The following is a 13,288-nucleotide window of genomic DNA, read 5'->3' on the forward strand; positions in this document are numbered from 1 at the left end:
TTCTGACTGGACTCTAGTCTGGACTGCAGCGAACAAAGACTTGAATATGAATGTAACCTCTAGAAAAAGATCTAATTATATCAAGTAGTGTACTTTTACTGCGGTTTGTGTGTGTTTTTGTTTGTAAGTGTTGCAGAACAATGTGGAAGCAGGTTCTGCTTTGCAAATCTGGTCTTTTATTTGTTGTTAACAGCAGTGTGCAGATTATCTCTGTGATGTGTGTGTGTTGGTGTAAATATGAAAGAAATATATATACATAGATAACAAATCATGCTGGTTAAAATCATTCATATCAGATAGAAAGGATGCTGTCTAAATGTTTATTTATTTTTGATGTCAAAAAAGATGAAACAATAAAAAAAAGAACAAATGATTTCTTTTGGAAGAAAAGAAATTTGGCATTTCACATTTTGTGTTTGTTGACACTGAGAATATTTTGAATATATATTGAAAATATATATTGCATTTATATTATATTATTTTTATTGGTGACGGAACATGAAGAGCACCGTTAGCCTCCCGAGGTTCTGTGGCTTGTGATTTCTTAAAACAAAGCTCTGTTGACTTTGGTTCAACCAGCAAGTGTTTCTTGTCTGATGTTTATAACTTTTAGATGCCTGACGATGTAAAATTACAGTAATTACAGTAATACTTTTTGCAGTAATATATCTCATTCCTGTGTACAGATTATTTTGTGACCGCTCTGATACTGTAAAATATCATTTAAAAAAACATATTTTTCCTTTAGAAAGAGGCTCACGTTGAGTTTGCGGCCGGCCCGACCTCTTTCTTGTCGGCCAGGCCCTTCGGCTAGCTGAGCGACGGACGGAGAAAGAGAACGTGTCCGTTAACGTGACTGAAATCACAATGGCTTGGCTCGCGTCTTTGTCCCCGTCCACGGCCACAGTGAAAGACAGCATCTTAAAATAGCTCTCGCTCTCCGGTTATTTACATTACCTTAAGTGCTGTACTCTCTGTCGTCTGGGACTCGGGGAGGAGCCACCCGGGGGTGGGTGGAGCTGCTGCTGGGTGGGGGGGTCAGAGGGGGTGTAGCTCACTGGCGCCCGTCGCCATTAAACTCTGATGCGCAGGAATGACGCAGGAGCCCCGCCCTTCCGCCGCACCCATCCGCCGCACCCCCTCCCTCCATCGCTGGCGTCCTTTCAGATGTCCTTGAGAACTGAGACCAATCTCGTAAAAAGAACAGAGGGTGGAGGAGAGAAAGGGAGAGTGTCCCATCTCCATTCATAGAAAGTACCTCGGAGAGCACTCATGATAATTAACAATCGCGAAGGAAAACTGCCGCTTGTCTAAAAGTCAATCCATTTATTTTAGGCTTTACGTGTGAGGAGGACAACGTTGGGGGATGGTTTTTGATTTAATTTGACCATTTGGATGTGAACCAAAACAGATTCATTCGTTCATAACTACTGGATATATTTAGAACCTCCGACAACGTCTTTCCCAGACTCATTATGCCAGTGCAGATGTTGTGTCCTGCATTTATAATAATGTCTATTTGAGAGATTTTTGGGGATTTTTTCTTCTTCTCTTCTCTTGAAAGCTCATATAAACTTAATGTTTTCTCTCATACAGTTGTTTTTGCTTGTCCATTTGTTAAGAATCCTCGAGGACTTGACCATCTGGTCACACAAACTGAAACCTACCTGTACAGCTGCAGTCTTACTCCCTTCTTGGCCCGGAGGAAGATTCTTCAAGTGTATAATTAGATCCCAAAAGAAGGGCCAGCGGGCATGAAGCTCTGGCTGATGGACGGAGAAAACATGTGACATTGAACCATTTTTCCGTCACTATCTGCTACAGCTGTCTGGCTTATTCACTCAGACCAACCTTGAGAGATAAAAGGGAATTCTGGGTATCGAGGTCCCACTAGTGCACTTTCTCTCAATGTGGACACGAGGAGATGAGATTACAAAGAATGGACATTCAGATAGACATCTCTAGGGATAACTTTAGAGAGAGAGAGAATCCACTACTAAAGGGATGTGTTTCTTGTGACATGGAATGTTTTTACTCTTTTAAGAGTTTGTAATCAGACCCACTAAATAGCGCAAGCAATGATATTATTTGTTGAAATGAGATCAAATGTACCAAACATAATTGTCTACAAGCTTTGAAAAAAGTCAGCTGCTTCATGCCTCAACAAAACTATGGATTGATTTAAGGATTACAAATGAATACCTGTGTTGCATGTTTAGTTTAAAGGAGTATTCCATCTCTCACAAGTCTCCCAACAATGTTGGACAGAGCCTTCAACCTCCGAGAGCTTTGAAGCTCCGAACATCCCCTGCTCCCAAACACCATCCTGTCAGAGCTGATTCAGTGTGAGAAACTGGCTGGAAAGCAGCTCTCATATTTCCTATTGTTTGCCTGGAGAACTTAAAGGTCTCTTTTAGACATACTAGAAGAATAATAGTTAAAGGTTGAGTAGGTGATTCTATTCAGAAACGCTTTCTGTTAAATCCTCGTAACATACCAATAGCAATGAATAAATGAAATGCTCACACATAAAACTTTTTTTTAATGTCATCTGTGGCCGTGGCAGCAGTGTAAAAACCCCGTCCAATCTAAAAAGTCCGGCCGGAGAGAATAATTGGACGGCCTGCCTGTCTGTCAATGCTTACTTCCTGATACGTTCTGGGGGAGGGGCTTTGAACAGAGGTCTGAAGGAAGGGGTTCGGCGATGCGTTCAAGTCTGTGGTTTTTCCAAATGACCTACTCTGCCTTTAAGTGTTGTTCTTTCATATAGTTTTCCTTCAAAAACGAGAACATGTTTTTTAATTTTAAACGTTTAATTACTGTAAATTACAAACTGCGCCTTGATTGGCATCCACACCAGTGACGTCACAAAATCATGGTCGTACGTGTACATCTTTAAACTCAGATTTGTCGTGAGCACAGAGATCCAAAAAGACACTTTTCTGTTAAACATCCAAGTGGTATTCCACTTTCCTTGAGTTATTGCCTGCTACTCCAGATTGCGAGACACAAGGCAGCTCATATCTCATCTGTGACTGAGGCAGGCAGGAACTATTTATGCCCCTCTTAAGTAATTTCCCCTGTAATCTAATTGCAAGGCAGCTAATTGAAAGAACTGAAGAGGGCGACAGGGGAGAAGAAGAAACGTGATGTAGGTTTGTGAAGGATATTTGAGAGATTATGTGTGTGTGGTATAGCCTATCAACAGAAATGTTGAGGGAAAAGAGTTTTTGACTTAGTTGCATTAACATTAAGCTTGTTTCTAGGCAACAGACGTATGCACAGACATAATGTCATGTCATGTCAATGTCCATTTGTTTCCCGTATATCTCTCCATCTCCTCCATTAGTCCCTCCAAGCAGCTGAGGAGCATCTTTAGCAAAACGAATGTAGCGGCTGCTCTAATCGAATCAGCCACGAGAACCTAATTATAGAACCAGCTTTGTTCCACTGCAGGTAGAACCGTCTGGGACTCATCACAAGAATGGGGCGACTGCTCTCTGATCAGCAAAACCCCACTGATTTTTAATGAGTCAGAATCAGCTTCACTGGTATATGGGATTACAGCTGTGAGTCAAACAGTTTCTCGGATCGTCCGAGACTAGATTTCATACAAGCGGCGGAGAGCGGTCAGGTCCAGCAGATCAATGAGAATCGAATTATTCCGCTGGACCTGCATGCATGGAGAGTCAGTGGTTCAGAGATTGAGAAACAAGCCTGCATGTTATATGTAAGTGCATAAGCAACATGAAATAGTTTCCCTTCTTCATGCAAAAGACAATATAATACAAAATGCTGTGTTTAAACACTAAATGACATGTTTGGTGCAGATCACCATATCGTTGCAACATGACTTTGCAAGAGTTACTCCTTGTTCTAATAATACTATGGTGAGAAACATTGCAACATATTTGCTAACAACTAATTTTATTTCAAACAATCCTGTCAAAATCTGTCTGTCTTTAACTTCAGTAATACAGCATATTCACTGAGTAAAATCAAGGTCATTCTTGTGTGCATTTTTGTGTTTTTCTCTTTGCCAATTGTATCAAGTTCTCTGAAATGATCGCTGCAAAATCAGTTTTACGTGAATTAGTTATGTTTGACAGAATTGTGTTTTGACAGAGATTTTTGAAAATAGTATTTCTGCATCGCTGTATTCTGACTTGTGAGTCTTCATTCATATGAGTCTGTACAACGTGTTCTCCTTCAGCCCATCTCTTTTCTAAAGACAGCAAGGAAGTGGCACACTGGATGGGCGCTTTTTTTTTTCATCCCATAGAAAGTAAGTGAGGAGAATGATGTAGCGGCCACACACACACACACACACACACACATGCAATAGCACACATGAGCCCCAGGGGACCTGTTCACTCTCCGAATGAAGACGCTGAGGGAGGGAGGGAGGATGGGACCTATGTGAACTATTCACATGCACACACCAGGGCTCTGGTGGTGGTGATGGGTGGGGGGTGGGTGACACAAAGACACAGAAAGAGACTTGACATTTTGGTTTTTAGAATTTCACTATTATAGCCTTAAGAATTTAGATGAGAGGTTTTTATTTTGAAGCCACACCACATTGGAGATTTTTGTCAAATTTGACATGATTCATATTGGTTACGTCGTGCAGCGTTACATTGAACTGATGCAGCAGGTGCCGCATTAAGGGATAGTAATGTAGAAGAATCAGAGACGAAACGAAGGACAAAGACAGGAAGAAAATATAAGGAGGGTCGTTGTACCTCTTAGCTCATCACGACGCACATCCAGCCCCGCCCTGTCCTGTGTGTGTGTGTGTGTGTGTGTGTGTGTGTGGTGTGTATTTGAGCGTCTTTAGTATCACAATCAGTGCCCCGCCTGAGTCTGAGCCAGTGGATCCATTAGAGCTGATTGAGGAGCACAAGGGTGCAGATGTAACCCTGAGAGAAGGTGACGAGAACACACACACACACACACACACACACACAGTCCAGTCGCATAAAGCTTGAGTAAAACTGCATCCACAAGCAACTATTGTACGTCACAGACACATAAAGATAAACATGAGAGCTATGATGCCCATAATAACGACAATATCCACATGTAAATGCATTCAATCATGCACACATGTACACAAAATGCTGTAAAAAAAATAAAGTGTTAGGTGTCCAAAAGATCCATTACCATGTATTAATTGTTTCCACTAATATCACGCACACACACACAGAGAGAGAGAGAGAGAGAGAGAGAGAGAGAGAGAGAGGGAAAGGGAGACATTGTCATTCTTTATGATTTATGATCTTTTAATGTTGCCAATAAATGTAATAGATGTCCCAGTAAGCCATGACAGTGTGACAGTGAGTCAGCAAAGACCATGAACCTGAACCAGCTAAATTGAATTTCATCATTCATTTTATTATTTTTACTGTGCTTTTCCCACATGTTCAAATGTCTCTTGTGAAAAAGCTTTATTGGCTGTTTTGTCAAATCCAGCGGCAGTGAGGTAATGCAATGTTTCCTTAAATGGCCACTTGATGCTGGCTCCAAAAGCATGTGCCCATAGACCCCCATGCCAAAAGGGGGGGACCCCCCATGTTAATGTACAGGTGTACTCCAGGATCCCAGGAGATCACGGCTGGGTGTGTTTACAGGTGAAACACAGCACACACATGAATGTAAGGAGTCTTGCTGTATGCTTCATACCTCCTCCAATCAAATATATGTCCATGACCTCACATCAGGCAGTCCATATACACATTTGGTGTAGTAGTACTACACTATAATGTAGTAGGAGCAATCAACCTGATTCACAAGTGGGAACGACGTAAAGCCAAGTCAAACCTGACGTGTATGAGATACAGTGAAGTGTGTGTGTGTGTGTGTGTGTGTGTGTGTGTGTGTGTGTGTGTGCGTACAGGGGTTTAAGAAAGAAGGAGTTTGGGAGAAAACGAGTAAGGACGAGTGTTGATGGAGAAGAAGAAGAGAAGGTTTTTTTTTTTTTTTGTCTCTATCGTTGTGTCAGACAGGAGCAGGGAGAGGATCACTGGAGGGGCTGATTGAGGGGGAGAGAGGGGGAGACAACACATGGATGATGGGCCGGGTGCTGAAGAGAGCATACAGACAGTGGTGAGGAGGTCACACTCCACCACACTGCAGAGTGACAGTGTTTGGTTGGGTGTCACATCAGGAGGCTGCCTTGTGTCAAAGAAGGAGGTCACATGATCGCTCAAAGTCGTAATACAGCGCTCACACACACACATTTTCCCACTTTTTGCTTCTCCATTCTGTTATTATTTTTTTGCAGATTGTAAATGTATGAGCTTGTATTCACGGCTGCAGAGATGCTATATTGAATTTAAATAAATATTTTGACATTAAAATCAGCATGTCTTGTGTGTGTGACTGAGACATTTAAATAGACACACAATGAGGGCACAAAGCTTGTTTTTTCAAGTGTTGACCAATGGAGGGCGCTGCAGCATCATGACCAGACGGATTACAGCCTGTGGACATTAAAACACACCAAAACACTCACTTTCATTCACTTTATTATATCGTTTAGTGTTTAACCACACACATAGTAACTATTTAATGTGAATCCTCATTCAAAGCTGAATTAAATTGATGTAAGATAGACAACATTATAATTCATCACTGAGGTGAATACATGGAGCTGATTGGTCTGTCTCCCCCATCCTCCCTTGCTCTCTCTCTCTCTCTCTCTCTCTCTCTCTCTCTCTCTCTCTCTCTCTCTCTCTCTCTCTCTCTCTCTCTCTCTCTCTCAGGTTTTAAGAAAAGTTGGAGAGGAGGAGGAGGAGGGCAATGTTACCCTCTCGTATTACAGGTAAATATCTTGTTATTAGCCAAATGAGATGTAATTCATATAGTCACCTTTATTCTGGTATTAATTTAACTCCTTGTCTGTATTTGTGTAAGATGAGGAGGGGAGGAGGAGGAGGAGGAGGAGGAGGAGGAGGAGGAGGAGGAGGAGGGCAAGTTTGAACTCTTACATGAAAAAAGTGAGTATCAGTATATTTCTTGTCATCACAATTGATTTTGTGATGAATGAAAATCTGCCCATGTGATTTCTTAGACTTTAACTCCCTTTTTCTTACAATTGTCTTTTAGAGAGAGGAAGAGGAGGAGGAGAGCAGGAGGAGGAGGAGGAGGAGGAGAGCAGCATCTCGATCATGAACATCAAGCTGGTCTGGATCTCCAGATTTGTGCCTCCATCAGCATCCTGCATGAGTGAGGCAGTCATTATTTTTTACGCTCATTTAAATACTTCAGTTTGAAGTTTAAATGTCTCTTTCCCATGTTTTATAAACATGTTTTTCATTGATACAATATTGTTGTTGTAGCTTTAATCAATGTTACTATGTGAAACCAGGAATTCCTGATGGTTCTATGCATTCAGAACCATGATACCAGTTACTGGACCAGTATGGAGGCTTTCATTAACTCCACAATGTCCATCTCAGGGTCATTGCAGGGCTTGTGATGAGTCTTTCACCACCTCTTAATAGTGGATTTTTATGATATTGATGTCCCACGCCAACTAATCATGCACACATCCATAGTGGATACACATGGGGAATTGAGTAGTAAAATTGACGAGGTCTGTGCCCAATCAGATTATCATTAAAATGTCTCCTGCTGGGATCAACGACCCTCAAGACAACATGATGTATGGCTTTAGAAATATTATAAACTACAGATGAATACAAATTGTCTCTGAGAGGAACCCATATGATGTGCAAACAAGCTGCCATTACTCTTGACCTTCACATTCTCTAGGAAACGGCTGGAAAGATCAACTTTACAACTTCCACTATCAAATTATCTTCTGCCGGACTGTGAGAAAAATGGTAACCTTTAACTGTGATAAGCCAGGAATGAAGTTGAGACTCGGCAGAGGATGACTTTGTGTCTTAGGAATAAGGAAAGAAACTCATCTGCAATAAACAAACCTAGTGTTTCTATTTTATACAGAAAAAGTGAAGGATACAAACAACAGCCTGCTTCTTCATGTGTTGTACTCTAGATGTCGCTCTAATCCAAACATAAGGCCGTGTGACACTGCATACCTAAAACAAAAACCTCAAGTGTCAGAAACGCAACAATTTTGTGTGCATTCAGCTGCAAAAGTTGGACATGAACATCAGCCACCAAATGGTTATAATGTCTAATATGGTGGAGTTAGCGATGAGCTGATAAAAGCTTAAACATTACTAAAGTTAAGTGTTTTAATTCCATTGTGTTTGGATCAAAATGTATCAAATAATACAACTGAACAATTATATAAAGTCTGTTTCTGCTTTGTTTGAGATTGTTTGTATTCACTGAATATGTAAGCCAAAATTATTCTGGGATTTGGAATGAATATACCGTAATATATGTTTTAATTAATATGTGCTATCCTTAAATGAATGCTCAGATAAAAGGTACATTTTCTACTAGACAAGATTTATTCGATAATCACACTGTAGCCTACAACTGTATCAACAGCAATTTTACTACACACACCACTATGACTGATTTATTTTAATTTTTTTGACATACTTTACATTTCTGCAAGCTGCTGCTGTGTTTCTACATCGTTCAGTGTTGTTTTTCACATCCCACATTGGAGGTGAATCAAAATTTTCTCTCGAGCTGATGCTTTTTTGCATCAAACACAATTCAACATCTCAGATATCAGATCAGTTACTCAGAATATGAGTGATAATTGTCGCAGATATGCTGATATGTGTGCTGGAATATGAATATAGCCAACACTGCACTTCAAGACTAGATCAAAGAGTCCTTTGGTGTTAAGGTGAAATCAATCTTGGGTTAAGACTTATGTGGATTTGAGGAAGTATTTTCAAGGGATTGTGGGAACACCACAGATCAGTCAGACCAGCTTTATTTTACCCTTTTAACGTAGAGGTTGTTTGGTACATTGTGCTGACCTTTGGTTTTTCTATACGACTCCCCTCTGATATACAGGAAAGTTGGCTTCTTGCATTTAATCGTGGAAATAAAGGATTGACTTGTAGCTATGGTGATGTTTTCAGCCTTGACACAATGTAGTCTTTGCCTCAAACGTGTGAGGCCTAAGGGGGAGTTTGATTGCTGGTAGAACCAGACAAAAATGCTGCAGGGCAAATATGACAATTAATGCAACACCTTTTCCCTGATTTTCCTGAAATAAAACCCTCACCTTTAGTTCAACTTTAAAGCCCATGATGCATAACAGCAAATAATGCATCAAAAACAGTGACCACAAACACTGATAATGAATTGCAAAGACCTATAATACCAGCCAGAGGACATTATAAGTGCATTGACAAAACAATCTCACCTCAAGATCCAAGGAAGCTGAAGCCTTTGAGAAGTCTTCCTGCAGATGGAGTTTGACCAGTTGTTTCAATTATATTATTTTTCTAAACCCAATTTTTTATGCCAACATGGACAAGATTTCCTGAAGAGCTCACAAAAATAAATGGATTATACTCGGGCAGTCGAATAATGGGTTCATTTGGATTAAGTAATCACAGAAATTAATACAGTGATGGATTATAAACTACCATCCTCCTGGGCACAGATGCATAAAGACCCCACCCCTCCCTATTTATGCAAAAGTGGGTGCAAATTGAGAAGGGGGGGTTTGGGGTTCCGCCCCCAGAAAATTCTGAACTTGGTAGATGGGATTTTCTGGTGCATTTTGGGGACGGCCAGCTGGAGAATGGCAATAACATAATGTGTTCAGATTCATAGCCTACGTCCCTGACTACTTCCTACCATCGGAGTACATCATGCCTTGAAAAGCAAAGCATTTAGCAGTGAACCCGGAGGTTGGTCCAAGCTAGCACAGCCCCTGATGCTACCGCTAGCAGCTAGCCTCATCAAGCCACACTCGACCAGGCATTCATTTTGGTGGACAGGGGGTTATCAGAGGCTTTACAGATAGCATCTTTTGATCCAACAAAGTGGGGTAAATGGGACTCTTGTTTTTGATCGTCTTTGTTCAATAAAATGAAAATGTTAAGCCCTGGAATAGAAAATGCTTATAATCTTTGGTGCCTGATTTTGTTTTGGGACACAGTATCTGAGAAATAGTGCACGTCGAAGGGAGAGTTCATCTCTTGTTATATTTCATTTATAATGGTGGCCTAAGATGCCTTATATTTTCTTTGGAATAAAAATGTTATGGATTGACTTAAACCTTAGATAAATGAAAAATATGAAATAAAAGAGACTTTTAATTTTTAAGTCTAGAATGTCAATTATTCATTTATACACTCATCTGCCAACATTTATTTTAAAATACTTTCACGGCAAAACATGTATGTATCAATTTAGATCAATTAATCACAGAACATGTAATTAATTACATTCATTTTTTTTAGTTGTTTAAATATTATTACATGACAACTGTGCAGACCCCTGCTGATGAGGATCATGTGACATGATGGAAAGCTCCAGATCACCCACAGCTCTAAATGGAGCCTGATGTAAAACTGCCGTTTGCAAGGCTGATAAGGATTTAAAATTTAAATTAATATGTGTGATGTGTTGACCCTAAATATCATTATTGTTTATAATCACTCTACTCCTTTTATGTGACTGGTACCTTCTTCATCATAATAATAGCTTTTCTACTTCTTGTAAATTAAGGAAGTATCTTTTGACGACTTTTGACATCTTCTGATCAGTCAGACCACACTGTATCTGTTTCTGCACATCTCATATTGTGCCACTATCCTGTTACAGACATAAACATGTCCTGACTTGCCCTGTCATCAAGGATGTAGGGCAAGCAATAAAGACATTCAACATCCATGATGGTTAAATGGTTTCCCTATATGCTATTGAAAAATGTGCAAAAAAAAAGTAACCGATCAATTGTTTTACTTGACTGAGTTTTTTTAAGTACTTTTACTTCTTTTTTTTTTGTGTTGATATAGTTGAAATTTTAACAATGCATCCAAATGTATAAACTCTGTATGTTTTAAATTTGTGGTGGTGTCAAAAATGTAGTGAGTATAAAGTACAATATGACCCAGTGAAGTGTTGTGAAGTATGAAGGAGGGTATGGGGAGGTGGGTCTAATCAACTAAAACAAACTCACAGCACAAGTAATGCAAAATGATAGGCTACTTTCTAATATTGTTTGTTTAACGCATACAAGTAGAAATATGGCGTTCAGGCGCTGGTCTGCAGGGTTTGTATACCTTTGGACAGAGCTAGGCTACAGTTTCTCCATGTTTCCAGTATGCTAAGCTAAGCTAACCAGAGGTTACACAATAATTTTACAATATATTTTTTACAGTGGCCTACTTGAGGTATGCCCGTTTGGCCCCTTCCCTGTATGCAACTCGGATGTTGGGGCTTACATGGGGCTCCTGAAGGCATCATGCTTTCTCAGAGCCTTCCCGTGAACAGTTAATGTCTCTGTTGGCCGTCCTTTCCTTCTCCTCCCACGCAGCCAAACCAATACAAACATTTTTTTTGGACAGTACGGATACTCAAACTATCCGTCCTCGTTATACAGTTATACAGACAGTGAGAGATGGCACAAACCGACAGCCAAACTTTCGGTGAGATCGTGGAGCTGAACGTGGGCGGGCAGGTGTATGTGACCCGACTTGAAACTCTCACGGCGGTCCCCAACTCCGTCCTGTGGACCAAGTTCACCCGGAGCTGCCCGGGCGACCTGCCAAAAGACAGCAAGGGCCGCTTCTTCATCGACCGGGACGGCTTTCTGTTCCGCTACATTTTGGACTATTTGCGGGACTCCGAGCTCTTCCTGCCAGAGTTTTTCAAAGAGAGGAGGCGGCTGCAGAAAGAAGCGGACTTCTTCCAGCTGCCGGAGCTGTCGAGGCGCCTGGCGGCAGCCAGCAAGTCCGGCTCGGACACGGAGGACAGCGGGGAGCCGGAGGAGGCTGAGCTCAGCAGCCCGGTCACCTCCTCCTCCTCCTCCGACAGGACTCCGCGCTCCCCCGGGGCCGCCGCCGGCTATATCACCATCGGGTACAGGGGCAGCTACACCATCGGGAGGGACATCCAGGCGGACGCCAAATTCCGCAGGGTCGCCAGAATAACCGTCTGCAGCAAGATCTCTCTGGCTAAAGAGGTCTTCGGAGAAACCCTGAACGAGAGCCGCGACCCGGACCGCCCGCCTGACAGATACACCGCCAGGTATTACCTCAAGTACAACTTTCTGGAGCAGGCGTTTGACCGACTGGCCGAGGTCGGCTTCCACATGGTGGCCTGCAACTCGACCGGTACCTGCTCGTACGGCAGCAGCGACCCGGGGGAGGACAAACTGTGGACCAGTTACACCGAGTACGTTTTCTCCCGATGAACGAACAGTAATGTCAGGGTGCATTCATGCTTTGTAACAGTTGAAGCAATCATCAGCTACAATACTTAATACTTTGATTAACGTGTCTAGTTTCAGGTTTTTGTGGGTTTTTTCTGGCACACCCTGCTCTGTGATCAGCCAAAGTTTAATGTTTCTGCCATGTCCTCCTGTATTTGGCAAGAAGAGGACTTCCTCCAAACTCAAACGTAATCTAATCTAATTGGTTAGTGAGGAATAAAAATAAAATGACTTATTTTTTTTTACTTTTTATAATTCCCTGTGTCCTGCTCTGTGTTATTTTTGTTGCCTAGTTTGGTTTGGTTATTACTTTTACAGAGAATGCTTTGTTCTTGAGTTGTTACTGGCAGAAATGTCTTGGTTCCTGTTGGTCCCTGCTACACATTAACTAGGACATGTGCATTGTAAATGTCCTACTGTTGAAATGGCCTCTGCAGCTTTTAATGGATAGGTGGATAAGGAAGATAGCAATTTGCTTCCTGGTATGATACTTTTGTTTGTATAACCCTTTTTGTTTAACTTGATGATATCAACCACACATACAGTATCACAGTGTGTTGGGATACAGCGCTTCATTGTTATGTGCCATATATGAGCTGTTCTGTTGTCCTTGTTTTCTCTTTGGATATAAATATACGGCAAATAAAGTGAGACAATGTTACACTATCCACCACATCGTCCCCTTGACTTCACTGTGAAAACTGATTTCAGACGGATGTCTTAATACGTTGTTCTTCTCAGGTCCCCAGTGTTCAAGATCATTTTTCTGTGAAGGAATGTTAGAAGTTTATAAAACCATATGGGCTCTTTAATTTAAACTGTTTCTTTGATGAATGTTATTGAGTGATCAGCCAGACTGACCTGGCTTATTGATCTATTATGGACATAAGAGCTCAAATCCACCCACCGAATAAGTGAGGACCTAAATAGAAAAAA

At 41.3% G+C, this 13,288-nt stretch overlaps 1 pseudogene across 1 annotated transcript; it reads left to right on the forward strand.

Moving 5' to 3' along the window:
* The first annotated feature begins 11,395 nt into the window (after positions 1–11,395).
* Positions 11,396–13,022, forward strand: LOC311012292 (BTB/POZ domain-containing protein KCTD12 pseudogene; annotated as a pseudogene). Its single transcript has one exon. The product of its transcript is annotated as a BTB/POZ domain-containing protein KCTD12 pseudogene (transcript).
* The last annotated feature ends 266 nt before the right edge of the window (positions 13,023–13,288 follow it).

Source organism: Eutrigla gurnardus (genome assembly GCF_963514095.1).
Source record: "Eutrigla gurnardus genome assembly, chromosome: 1".
NCBI lineage: Eukaryota > Metazoa > Chordata > Actinopteri > Perciformes > Triglidae > Eutrigla > Eutrigla gurnardus.